The 13,975-nt window shown below is 41.9% G+C and overlaps 1 protein-coding gene and 1 long non-coding RNA gene across 2 annotated transcripts in view; one reads left to right on the top strand and one right to left on the bottom strand.

Annotated features, from left to right (window-relative positions):
* Positions 1–13,975, bottom strand: part of cmip (c-Maf inducing protein) — a 72,435-nt gene that overhangs the window by 32,964 nt on the left and 25,496 nt on the right. The window lies entirely within an intron of this gene.
* LOC147205699 (uncharacterized) lies at positions 8,594–9,453 on the top strand. Its single transcript, XR_015100730.1, has 2 exons — positions 8,594–8,928; positions 9,041–9,453. It is a non-coding gene; the product is annotated as an uncharacterized LOC147205699 (long non-coding RNA).

Raw genomic sequence — 13,975 nt, 5'->3', positions numbered from 1 at the left:
ATTTGAAAGAGCTTTTCATCATACTCAAAGACACTTTACAAGAGCTTAAAACACAGGATAAAAATGTGCACTTAAAACAAGCATACATAATTTACAAAAGCACATTTAGATGAACAAAAAGAAAAAATGGGTGTAAGAGATTAAAAGGTGTTAAAAGCATTGCGGAACAGATGAGTTTTAAGAAATGATTTGAAGGATTGGAGGTCAGTACAGTTGCGGATGTGTTGTGGTAGAGCGTTCCAGAGGGTGGGGGCGGCGACAGACCCTCAGATCAGGGAGCACCTCTCGGCAGTTCGCCACCATTTTGCTGCGAACATCCTCCTGGTTCATCTCAGGTCTCCTTCCATCATCAATCTGAGGTTAATTTTCCTACCCTGAGTCTCCAAATCATTGTTGCTTCGTTGGAGCTGCACTGTTTGGCTCTCTGCTCCTGTTGAGTGACTTTGGCAGAAACAGCTTTCAAATCGCCAGAGATATTTTTCTTCCAGTGCAGTTATTTTGCAATCAGTGGAGTCACATCTGAGGTTAATCAAATCTTTCGGCTCTGCAAAATATGCATCCATTTCCGAGCTCGCCATGCTCATCATCGTGTCACTCGCCTTCTACTTCAGGGGGTGGGGGGTTTAGATGGAGTGATGGGTAATGGTGGGTATTCATCTTCAACGGTCTTAAAGTCTCTCTGGCCGCTGGTGCAGCACGTGCAGGTGTAATCGTGGCTAGCTGGCGCATGAGTGAATTTCTCACTGCTGTGAAGTGAGAAATCGCCTCTTTTGAAGCCCACTCTGGTATTAATTTTATTTATTTATTTATTTCATTGGGACAATGCACATTAATCAACACAATAATAAACAATGTAAATGCGCCGAACTTAGCATAAATGCTAGTTTTCAGCCTTAGTCCCAAGACAGGTTTCTAAAATAGCACAGTGAGAACATAACCCACTCGTGTGCAGTGTGACATTTCGGCACTCGCTAAGTTTAAGACTGAACAAAAAAAATGTACTTTTGAGAGTTTTAGGTAACGAGTTATACTCTGGAGCGATTTATGTGTGAAATTATTAAAACATGATTATGTAATTTCCCATGTTATTTTCACATTAAACCACAAGAGGGTGCAGTAGGCATGTGTTGATAAATCCACGAAGAGTCTGACGTAAGCGACATAGAAGAGGAAGCGCAGCATCTTCTAACTCCGGAGTTGGCGGAGTTGATTAAAAGTGACACTGAGGATGAAGATTTCATTGGATTTAGTGATTTGGAGTGACACTGATGGTTTGGTAACACTGAGCTCTTAATATGTTTTGTGAACATTCGAGGCACATTCTCAGTTCGGTGTTTATGCGTCATGTAACGTTAGCATATCGTACACTAATTCCAGCCAGTTGTTCTCTATTTTATTTTAAATTTTATTTGCCTTTCAAGATGACATGTCTGTTCTTGGTGTTGGATTTTAACAAATTAATTTCCCCCCCAAAATGCGGGTTGTACTCCAGTGTGACTTATAAGTGGGGGGGGGGGGGTTCGTGGGTGGGGGGGATGTTGTCTATTGTGCACATTTTATGGCAGTTCATAGTTCACATTCAAAAGGTTTTGCAGCCCAAGGGTTCGGTTGGGGAAGTTGTTGTGTTTGTATGTGTTGTTGATGTTTGTTTAGATATAATAATAATAATAATACATTTTATTTAAAAGCGCTTTTCATCACACTCAAAAACACTTTACAAGAGCTTAAAACACAGGATAAAAATGTGCACTTAAAACATCCATCCATCCATCCAATTTCCGAACCGCTTGATCCTCACTAGGGTCGCGGGGGGTGCTGGAGCCTATCCCAGCCGTCTTCGGGCAGTAGGCGGGGGACACCCTGAATCAGTTGCCAGCCAATCGCAGGGCACACAGAGACGAACAACCAACCACGCTCACACTCACACCTAGGGACAATTTAGAGCGTCCAATCAGCCTGCCATGCATGTTTTTGGAATGTGGGAGGAAACCGGAGCACCCGGAGAAAACCCACGCAGGCCCGGGGAGAACATGCAAACTCCACACAGGGAGGCCGGAGCTGGAATCGAACCCGGTACCTCTGCACTGTGAAGCCGACGTGCTAACCACTGGACTACCGGGCCGCGCACTTAAAACAAGCATACATAATTTACAAAAGCACATTTAGATGAACAAAAAGCTAAATGGGTAAAAGAGATTAAAAGGTGTTAAAAGCATTGCAGAACAGATGAGTTTTAAGAGATGATTTGAAGGATTGGAGGTCAGTACAGTTGCAGATGTGTTGTGGTAAAGCGTTCCAGAGGGTGGGGGCGGCGACAGAGAAGGCTCGGTCCCCCCAAGTTTTGAGCTTGGTCACGGGGATGGCGAGGAGGTTTGTGTTTGAGGAGTGGTGATTGCGGGAAGGAGTGTATTGGTAAAGAAGGTCGGAAAGATAGGAGGGGGCCTGATTGTGAAGGGCTTTATAGGTGAGTAGGAGCAGTTTAAATTGAATACGCTGGGGAACGGGGAGCCAGTGGAGGTTTTTAAGGACTGGGTTGATGTGATCACGAGTGCGGGTGTGGGTGAGTAGGCGGGCGGTGGCATTCTGGATGTACTGTAGTTTATTGAGGAGTTTGGAGGTTGTACCGTAGAGAATGCCATTGCAGTAGTCAAGGCGGGAGGTGATGAAGGCATGGATGAGGGTTTGAGCAGCGTTGAAAGAAAGGGCGGAGACGAGATATGTTTTTGAGGTGGAAGAAAGCAGTTTTGGTGATTTGGGTGATGTGTTGGTCGAAAGAGAGGTTATTATCAAAAGGGACACCGAGGTTGCGACAGTGAGAGGAGGGGGACAGGGTGCAGTTGTCAATAGTGAGGTTAAAGTTGGAGGTTGTTTGGGTGAGGGACCGAGGACCGATGATAAGCAGTTGAGATTTAGAACAGTTAAGAGTGAGAAAGTTTGTTTGCATCCAGGATTTGATATCTGAAAGACAGTTAGACAGGGTGGAGTGGGTTGTTGGGGTGAATGATTTGGTGGACATGTACAATTGGACGTCATCAGCGTAGCAGTGGAACTGGAGACCATGATGACGAATGATTTGGCCGAGGGGTAGAAGGTAGAGAATGAAGAGAAGAGGACCAAGCACAGAACCCTGGGGGACACCTTGGGACAGTGGGGCAGTGTAGGAAGAGCAGTTGATGTGTATGAATTGTTTCCTGTCTGTGAGATATGAGTGAAGCCAGGTCAGGTCTTTGTCGGTGATATGAATGTTTTGTGTGTTTCTTTTGTCATTGTGTATTGCACTTTTTCTCAAAAGCAAACATTTGATCACCAAAAATGTATATCAGCCAATGTATAAACCCTGTTACATTTTTCGGAGGATGTATAATACCCATGAACAGCAAGACAATTACAGTGTTTACTGTGGAGTGTACTGCAACACAATCTCAAATGAATCAATGGAGTATCATATCAAATTGTCAGATGAATAGAGATATGCTCGTCCACAAGAAGAGGTAGAGTGGAATAAGAAAACAGATGAGGTTTCAATTTTCTGACAACCAGTGGAGGTTACCATAGATACCCCGTTTTGCACAACAACATGTGGCAATTGTCTGCTGATATTTCCTCCTCTCCATCTCTGGATCACCACCTTCACAATGTTGTCCTTTCTTCCACCTTTTTCTTCAAGACACAGCTTGCCGCGTGTTTTCCTTCCATTTCTTCCTGTGGCTTTCCATCAAAGAAGGAGAGGCAACATAATCTTGCTGCCTGCTCTTCTTGGTGATGTGTTTCCATAGAAACAAGAGGATGGAGATGTGTGTATGTTGGGTTTTCTCCCCCCCGGGAGAAAATCAGTCAAGACGAGAAAGAAAAAGACATTAACATGAGCAGAGAAGCACTGATGTGCTAAAGTAAGGAAACTATATTTCCAGACTGTATTGTAACCGGGTGCCCCGGTGGTCGACTGGTGAGCGCATCGACCTTACAGTGCAGAGGTACCGCGTTCGATTCCGGCTCCTGCCTTCCTGTGTGGAGTTTGCATGTTCTCCCCGTGCCTGCGTGGGTTTAATCCGGGCACTCCGGTTTCCTCCCACATTCCAAAAACATGCATGGCAGGTTGATTGGGCTTTCCAAAGTGTCCTTAGGTGTGATTGTGAGCGCGAATGGTTGTTTTTCTATGTGTGCCCTGCGATTGGCTGGCAACCGGTTCAGGGTGTCCCCCGCCAACAGCTGGGATAGGCTCCAGCATGCCCCGCGACCCTTGTGAGGATAAAGCGGCTCAGAAAATGGATGGATGGTTGGATGGATGGATGGATCGTAACCTGTGTTAATATCACTTTAGAAGGAACTTGGATTGTGTAGCACTCTGGTCAGGTAAAACATTGGCTTTCTCGAACAGCGCTCACTAAAGGGGTGTTCACACGGCACACATTTGCATCAGTGCTGCACCGATGTATTTTGTTGCGATATATCTTACACCGGTGCAAATTTTGTGGAGCGTTAACACGTAAAAAGCTGTTGACTAAAGAGAAGCGTGTTTACCCCGGTGCAGCCCCACTTGCGTTCACACGGCAGTTTCTGCGGCCGTGCAATACCACAGTATTAATACGGAAATAAAACAAAGAGCTGTCGTGTTGGTTCTTTTTTCTACGGGGGTAGACTTGCGGTACCTTTTTGCTGCACCGCAGCAAAAAGTTGACGTGTGAACACACCTTAAGTGGCCCAACAGTTCAATATCTCGACCCATTTTTCATGATCCAAATGAACCAAAAAAATTAAGCGGTACATGGAATGGATGGGCAAATGGGGAAAAATAAAAAGTGAAATGCACCATTGACATGCTGTTGTGTGACTTTGACAAGGGGTCCCAGGCCTGAGGATTTCATTTACTCACAGAAACCATTTTTCAGTTCCGTTGGATCACCAGATGGGAAACCATGGTAACTAATTTTGGTTTCCATAAATGTTCACCATGGGAACCAATTATTCTATTTTGACTGATATTCATCTTCAAGAATTCTGATATTCAAAAGTATAATATTTAAAGGGTAAATGTTTGAAAACTATGCACTAACAATGAACATAATTACACCAGCAGCTGTGTACTCCAGGTTTATTCAACAAAATAAATGGATCAAAATATGGTGTACTCATATGGCATCATGAATACAGCATACCAGAATATCAGAGTATTTTTTCCAGTGTCACACTGCAAAGATTAATTTACCGGTAATCATTAATATATCAATTACTGTGAAATACTATGGCCATCAGAAACACAGATGTGTCCACAATACTTCAGTCCTGGCTATATATCATGGGCCATAAGTAAACCTGACACCGTTAACATGATTATACGTGTGTGTACTATGTATGTCAATAAACATATCAATGGCTACTCACCCCCTTTATTACTGCAAAAGCATGTAATAGCAATTGAATGATTAAAATCACGTGATTGTAACCCAGACTTGTTAATACTGTTATTTTATTGTTAGTTTCTGTTAAGGTGATGTTTATTAGCGATACTGATGTTTCCGATGGACCTTGAATACACCGCAGTGTGAGGAGCAAGACTTAGTTTGTGAGGGAGAGAGCACTTTCCCATGCGGGTCGAAAGAAAAACAGTTAGGGATAAACGAAAGCTGGTCCTTGAACCTTTACCTGTGCAAGGTAGTGGAGTTGAATCAAGTGGCAATCTTTTTTTTTTTTGCCAAGGTGAGAGAAGCGTTTAGAGGAGATAATGTTCCTGGTGAGTTTTTTTTAGTTAAATATGTGCGATCTGCATTCCTAGCATTTGATTTGTAACATAAAAAAGCAGTCAGGAATGAAGTTGTTGAAATGGGAGATTGTTTTTTTTTGTTGAAGTAAAATATAACCGTGTTGTTAGAAAAAAAGGGGGGTAAACCATTACTCCGACATGTGTGCTTGATAGCAAGAGCATTAGCATCGAGCTAAGCTACCATGCTTACGGCGAATAACGCTGTGGCCTTCACGCGAGCTCGGTTTACCAAATCGTTTATTTTCCCTGACCGATTATTGCCACATTGGTTTGTTTCATAGTAGAAGCTGTTTAAGAGAATTCGCCACATTGAGTGAATGCCTTGGGCATTTCGTGCAGGCTGTTTTTTTGGACTGATAGAATCATCAAAGGATTGAACTGCACCATCTGTGGATTGGATGCCACGTGGGACGTCAACAAAGGACACTTTGGACTTCATGGCCACCCGTTTCCCTGGAGGGTGGTAGGACAGTTTAAAAGGATTCCCAATTTTTTTTGGACGAACCCAGTATCTTTTTTTGTCTGAGATCTCAGACGTTTTTTTTTCATGGGTCAGATCTGATACCAACCCTGATAGGAACAGACAACAATTTAACCTTGAACTCGCGTTTTTCTTGCTTTTTTTAATTCTTGTTCAGAGTTGGCGAAAATTCGTGCCAACGGAGTGTCTTCAGTTTTGTTGCCTGATTACCCTTTATGTAAATATTTACTCGATATACAGTCAAACCTCGGTTTTCGAACGTCTCTGTTTGGTTTTCGACCAAAGATTTCTCGTTTTTTATGCCTTGGATTCCGACCGAAAATCGGTTCTCGACCAAACTAAGCAAATCTGAATACGTCACTCGACTCCCCTCAGCTTCCGGTTCTCGACCAAACTGAGCGCACTTGAATGCTCCACTCAACTCCTCACGACTTCCTTACATGAGGAAGTGATGCTTCCTCGGGTAGACGAAGAAGTGACACCTCCATTGTGAGCAGACGTGTTCAATAAAGATGGAAAAAAAGAGCGTCCATTGTGAGCAGACGTGTGCAAGAAAGACAAGAAAAAAGCTGACATGTTTGTTGAGTACGCAAATTGGACTGTTATGTCTGCATGGCACCAAAGAAAGCAAGTGGAAGTAGTAGAACTGGTGAAAAAAGAGAGCAAAACTGCTGAATTGAAGAAAGATTTGATTGTGAAATATTCATCAGGTGTGCGTGTGTCTGTGTTGGCTAAGGAGTTCGGCATGTCGAAATCAGCAGCATCCTAAAAAAGAAAGACCATCTTAAAGTCAGTGATGTGGCTAAAGGATCTTGTGTGTTTAGCAAACAAAGGCCACAAATATTAGAGGAAGTGGAGAAACCTTTGCTTATTTTCATAAATGAGAAACCGCTATCAGGGGACAGTCTTAGCCAAGATATGATTTGTGGCAAAGCAAGACAATTGTATGGAGATTTGATTAAAAAAAAACATCCCAGCATTACTCTTGAAAAGTTTGATTTTAAAGCAAGCAGAGGATGGTTCGAAAAGTTGAGGAAAAGAAGTGATTCGGCATGGGGAGGCAGCCAGTTCAGACAAGGAAGCTCCTGAAAAGTTTAAAGTTGAGTTTGAAAATCTCATCAAGGCTGAGGAATGTCTTCCCCAGCAAACTTTTAAAATGGACAACACTGGACTTGTGTGGCGAAAGCAGTTCAGAAAATGGATGGAGGGACCATAGCGTAGGATTGCAGAGAGAGCGTCCATAGTTACAGCCATTGCTTTAGGGCAGGGGTGTCAAACTCATTTCACATGGTGGGCCACATACGGCCTCGGTAGATGTCAAGTGGGCCGGACCATTAAAATGATACTTAGCTGTAAATAACCAAAATAATGTCTTTCCTTTGTTTTGGTCTAAAGAAGCACAAGAACATTCGGAAAATGTTGACATTTAATGAACATGTCTTTTACAAAACATTTTATGAGGCACCTTACATTTCCTTCGACAAATGTGCAATTTACTTTTATCATTAACATATATGCATTGCAACTGATCCCACTGATTGTACAAACTTCAACAAGTAATTGGTATTGAAAAATATAGTAATGCACTTTAAGATTAAACGAGATTTATAAAGAAAGGAAGTTTTAAACCATTTACACGTGCATATAAAATCTAAATCTAATCCCTGCCTACACATTACAAACTAAGGAGAGTGCTATTAAATGTGTAAATGTGAGAGTGCTATTGATAGCATCTGCTGTGTTGGGCGAGTCTCAGTGACGGACTGAGGCTGCTGTTGTCTTCTCTGATCAAAACAATGTGTCCCCTAGCGGATACTCCATGAATTGCACCTTATTAAAAATATTCATTCCGTTTCTTTTGTGCATTTTTTCACTTTTTTTCCTGCGGGCCTGATCGAACCTCCTTGCGGGCCGGTTCCGGCCCGCAGGCCGTATGTTTGACACCACTGCTTTAGGGTTTATAAATTCAAGGTGTAAAAGAATGCAATCTACAATTGTCCCGATGAGAGAGAGAGAGAGAGAGAGATTGCTAAATAGCAACCCGCATGCGCACAAAGTTCCCCCCCCCCCACGATTTAACAAAACGAAAGTAAAATCGAAGAAAAACACTCATACCACACCACAAACACACACACAGGCACAGTAAAATCGCGTTGATCACACAGGAGAGATTCGATCGCGTACAGTCAACTCGTGTGTGGTGATTTTTAGGTGAAAGATTTTTCGGTACCGTAAAAATGATCCCATGGAAACGACACGCTACCGGTAACGATCATTACTGTGAAATCCTCAGGCCTGGGTCCGCTTGACTGACTGATGTTGTGCCGACATGTTGCTTATATAGAGGAAAGGCAGACGTAACTGAGTACAGCATGCAGATCTTAAACTGGGAAGCGGATGCTCAAGGCACGCCCCCACTAAGTGTATTTTGTACATAGTATGGGCACTGTGCAAAACAACATTCCGAAAATGGCACATAGTAAGAGACCCGCTTAAGAAGCACAGTTTGAACTGCCAGCTATCAGTTACGCGGAGGACCACAGGAATCGAACAGCTGCGGGAGAATTCAAAATCAACTAATCCATGGGACTTGGTGCTTTCGTTTTATGAAACGGCGCCATCTAGCCATTCATGCAAGGACGGCCGTGGCGCAGCAATATCCAGCGGATTGCAAGGAAAATCAAGGGTGATCTTCCACTCCTACTGCAGTAAAAAGTGTCATGTTCTGCGTTACATTAAATGTTTTCTTGGAGATTTTAATCATTTATTCCGCTGGCCTCACTTGGCTTCCGTTACAGACTGTTCTTTCAACCATCCCCTGTTGTGCTTGGTTGCCATGGTAATGGACAGAAACGGCCAGAGTGAAGTCGCGAGTGGCGTGGGAGCGATGGCAAACACAGCTTTACGAAGACTGGGAGGCAGCGCCGGGCGAGTTAGCCCACAATTTGTGAATGGATTCTGGATGCTTGGGCTAACATGTCTGCTTGCACTGCTGTTTGAGCTTTCTGAGAAGTCTCACGGCAACAAGACACACTCTGACAATGACGCGGGGGAACCTGGCATATTTGATTGTGAACTTGCCCTGCTGTTCATTTTGGGTACAGAAGATGAGGACGGACTTTGATGGACTTGAGGATGTGGATTGCTTAAAAAAATAAATAAATAATGTGACTACATTGGTGAATACTTCAATAAAGTACAACCAAAATCAGTTTTCCTCCTGCTGCCTTTTTAAAAACATACACTAGTGTGCATGCATGCCACCGTATTTTTTAAGCTAGCGTACATTTTACGTATGTACATTTTACGTCCAACAATACAATGCTTCTTGTGTTTGTGTTAAATACAGAAATAGCACCCGTAACTGACACTACATCTTTTAATAATGTGCACCGTATTGTTGTGAAAAAAAAAACTGTACTGTGCGAAAATCACTGTTGCAATATCGGCAATAAGAGTTTGCTAAACATTTGAGTGTGATTAATAACAACAAACTCCAATGGCCTCACAACAAGCAGACTGCAATGTACAAAAGTGGTTTGCTGTAAGTTATGCAATGCTCCCACTTTGAAGTTTAAGGAAATAAAGCAAAAACAAAACAAAACAAAAGCGGCATTCCCTTCAGCATGTACCCGAAGGTTTTGTTACTCTGGCATCAGTCAATGCATTTTGTGCATCCATATGTGAAGAATTAAAGCAGAGCAAAAAAGCTCCATTGAAAGTATACTTTTTTTTTAAAGCCCTTTTTTTTCTTGAGAATTAATCACATTAAATTGATGTATTAAAAAGTCCCAGCCTGATATAACATCATCGCTGCAAAGTTCAAGTCAAAGCTTTGGATGTGCCTTCATCCATAGCATAACCAATCATCAATTTTAATTTATTGATGGATGCTCTGACAAACTCAGAACACAAAACAAGTGAAAATGCAAAGGAAAGCGGAAGTGGGGTCATAAAGGAAGCTAGATAAGAGACACAGCTGAAGGAGGGTTAAAGAGACTCTTGGGAGCTGCCTGAGACTATGCTGCTTCTGTCCTGCGCCATGAAAAGGTCACTCATATTATTTAGTATGTTTACATGGATGGCTATAAACAAACAGTCAATTACTAATGAGATAACTGAAAAGATGTTTCGATTGAGATCTTTTTCAGAATCATCTTTATTGGCCAAGTATGTGGAACACACAAAGAATTTGTCTCTGGTAGAACACGCTGCACTAGTATCATCATAAACAAAGACATGACAAATAAGTATGGAAGGACATTCCGTAATGTGAGTGAACCGTTGTGCGGTGGTACCACCCAGTGACAACTGTGAGACAATGTGCAAAGTATCAAGCAGAGCTAAAGTGATCAGTGGTAGAATAAAATACTATAACAGTTGTACAGTTGGTGCAGAAAATCATTGAACCATTTTAAAGTGACCAGTAGCAGTATCTGTAGTACAACAAGTGTGCAATTATGCAGATGTCCTTGAGCGCTTTAAAGTGTCTGGTGCTGTGGACTATAGATCAGTGACAGTGGTTCAAGTGAGTACAGAGCTGGAGCTACAATAACTATAACGGGATGCTGTTCCGAAGGTTTGTGCAAAATTGCAAAGAGCCACTATACAGGTAGATTTGAGTTACCGTTTAGTGAGTTAATGGCGAGAGGGAAGAAGCTGTTTAAGTTTTATAGCTATGAAAATTAAAAACAGGCAGTCATCCCTTTCATGGCGTTGCTGTTTCACGGATTTTTTTCATGCAGGTTATTTATTTTTTTTTTTTTACAGTGCATTGTGTTCTGCATCCTGATTGGCGAAGGGACTGTCAACCGATGTCAACAGCCTCCACACCTTATCGGTATACAGCTTGCCAAATAAATTCTCTCCATGACAAAACCCACAATATCGACGAAGCGTTGTGGACAGTATTTCTCAAAAATGCCCGTTGTTTGAAAGAAAACTTCTATATATATATATATATTTTTTTTAATGCTTGGGCCTGAAAAAAGGTGTAATCTTTGGCTTGATTCACCACTATATTGTATTGTATACGTAATAATAAAAGGTGACTACTTCACGGATTGCACTTATCAAGAGTACTTTCTGGAATGTAAGCCCCGCGGTAAACAAGGGATGACTATATTACATATTTCCAGTACCTTGTCAATCAGGGTTGTGGGCACGGTGAGCGGATACCAAGATTAACATAAACCACTGCTGGTTTCTCACCGAATCGAATTCTTAAGAGATCGCTGCAACACTGTACCGTTTGATGAAAAAAAATAATGATGAAAATAAAAAGGCTAGTAATGACAATGAATGCAGCCAATCCATTTTCATGCTGGCCTCATTCTCCCGTCAAATCAAGTTAGTCCTTGCTGGCATATCCACGCACTGAGAAGTAAATACAGAAGACCCTAAATGACCTCTATTGTTGCTGTTGATGGTGTGCCTCGCTCCAACTCATGCGTTCAAGGCCATTTAGTTTTCGCAGTTTCCCCTGGTACTATAAATATTTTGGCAAAACCGACTACTCCAAACGAAGCCAAGTAAAACAGAACTGAGCAAAGCCAGCACTCAGCAGTGAAGAAGCAGCATGATTTACGTGTGCACATCCAATAAAACTTGTAACAACAACTGTATTCCCTCCCCAAATGCCACCATTAAGAATTTCGGTGGAAGTATTGACGGACGTTAATAACATTTTGGTAACGTTATGGTTAGTTTAAAGACAATGTTTTTTTTTTAACCATATAACTGTCCCATGACTGCACAGAATTGTCATCATCTAGACTTGGAACAGATTAAACATTTTTACGTTGATTATAATGGGAAACATGGTTCGGTTTTCGAACAACCTTCTGGAACGGATTATGGTCAAAAATCGAGGTTTGACTGTCCTTTTTTTCTGAATTTCATGCCAGTGTGTATTATTTCTGTTGGAGGTTTCCCTTTACTCTAATTAGAGTTTGCTCTTGCCAATCTCACTGCAACCTAAGGTTAGTGCACCCTAAACTGAATAGATTTGGATAATTTGATACATTTGCGAGACATTGATTTATCTGTCCCGTGACAGCTTACTAGAAGGGTGATACTGAGGAGCTGCACTTGGGTGGCTAAATGATGAATCTTAAAAAAAAAAGAAGAAGACCTTATTACTATATACAGCCATACCTCGGTTTTTGACCATAATCCGTTCTAGAAGGCTGTTCGAAAACCGATTTGTCCGAAAACCACAACCATGTTTCCATCACAATCAATGTAATAAATTTTAATTCGTTCCAAGTCTGGAAAACAACTTTTTTTAAAGCATTTCTTTTACTATTTTACACCATAAACTGTATACAGATGTAATAAGAGGGCAGGTAATCTGTAAAATGCTGTACAAACATTTTGTATGTTTTATTTTTTTACTAATTTTAACATAAACATTAACATTGTAACATAAATATTTAAGTAGCATCTCTCTCTCTCTCTCTCTCTCTCCCATCGTGACAATTGTAGATTATTATTTTACACCTTGAACTAATAAACTCTAACGCAATGGCTGCAACTATGGACTCTCTCTGCAACCCTATGCTACGGTACGAGGAAACATCCCTCCATCCATTTTCTGAACCGCTTTATCCACAAACGTTTGCTGGGGAAGATATTCCTCGGCCTTGATGAGACTTTCAAACTCAACTTTAAACTTTTCGGCAGTTTCCTTGTCTGAACTGGCTTCCTCCCCATGATGAATCACAGAGTGTTACCCACTTCTGATGTCTTTTGTAATTTTACGTAAATTTTAGCTGTGTGTGTTCAATGCACTACATGTTTGCACTGTGGTTGAGAGAGGAAAGTGATTTAATCTGTGCTGTATTTTACACATAGAGCATATTTGACAATAAAAGCTGACTTGACTTGACTTCTTTTCCTAAACTTTTCAAACCATCCTCTGCTTGCTTTAAAATCAAACTCTTCAGGAGCAATGCTAGGATCCTTTTTTATCAAATTTCCATACAATTGTCTTGCTTTGCCACAAATCGTATCTTGGCTAAGACTGTCCCCTGCTAGCTCATCACTTAAACCCGACACACTGAGACGATGACGTCCGGTGAGAACAGGCAAGTAGGTACGCTCCACCTGTCTACAGTGAGGACGGGAAGGTACTGACTATATTTCCTTCAGCTAAACCACAAAGTCACCATAGAATGTTCTTCAATAGCTGTTAGCAAAAGACAAAGGAATCGCGAACAATTCACTTGAATGTAACTGGCGCGATACAGTTGTCATTTATGTACATTTTTACCACAAGCTCTGCTATTTCATACATAGGTACATTCATTCATTATCTGAACCGCTTTACCCTCAGGAGGGCTGGGGTTGCGCTGCAGCCTACTCCAGCGGTCAAAGGGCGAGGTACAACTTAAACTGGTTGTGAAGCCAATCGCAAGGCACACACAGACAAACAACCATTCACACTCACAATCGCACCTAAGGACAATTTAGAGTGTTCATTTAATCTACCATTCATATTATCATTCCAGAGCAAATCACAGAGTGGGTTTAACCATGCTGATTAAAATTTTTGTGAAACTTGCTGAGCTTGTTGATAGCGACGTCACAACACAAAATCTCAAATTTTAAGTCAATCGACGTAGGGGTTTGGGAGTGATGGCAAAAGGGGGCGTGGCCACCTAGAGCTAAGATCGGTCCTAAAAAAATCGAGCCCGACCCGACCCGGCCCGAGGGTATTTAAGCCCGACCTG

This window comes from Hippocampus guttulatus, chromosome 4, assembly GCF_054856545.1.
Source record: "Hippocampus guttulatus isolate MCC_2025c chromosome 4, RoL_Hgut_1.0, whole genome shotgun sequence".
NCBI classification, from domain to species: Eukaryota; Metazoa; Chordata; class Actinopteri; order Syngnathiformes; family Syngnathidae; genus Hippocampus; species Hippocampus guttulatus.
Note: the sequence above shows the minus strand (reverse complement) of the source record. Positions and strands in the feature narration are given on the sequence as shown.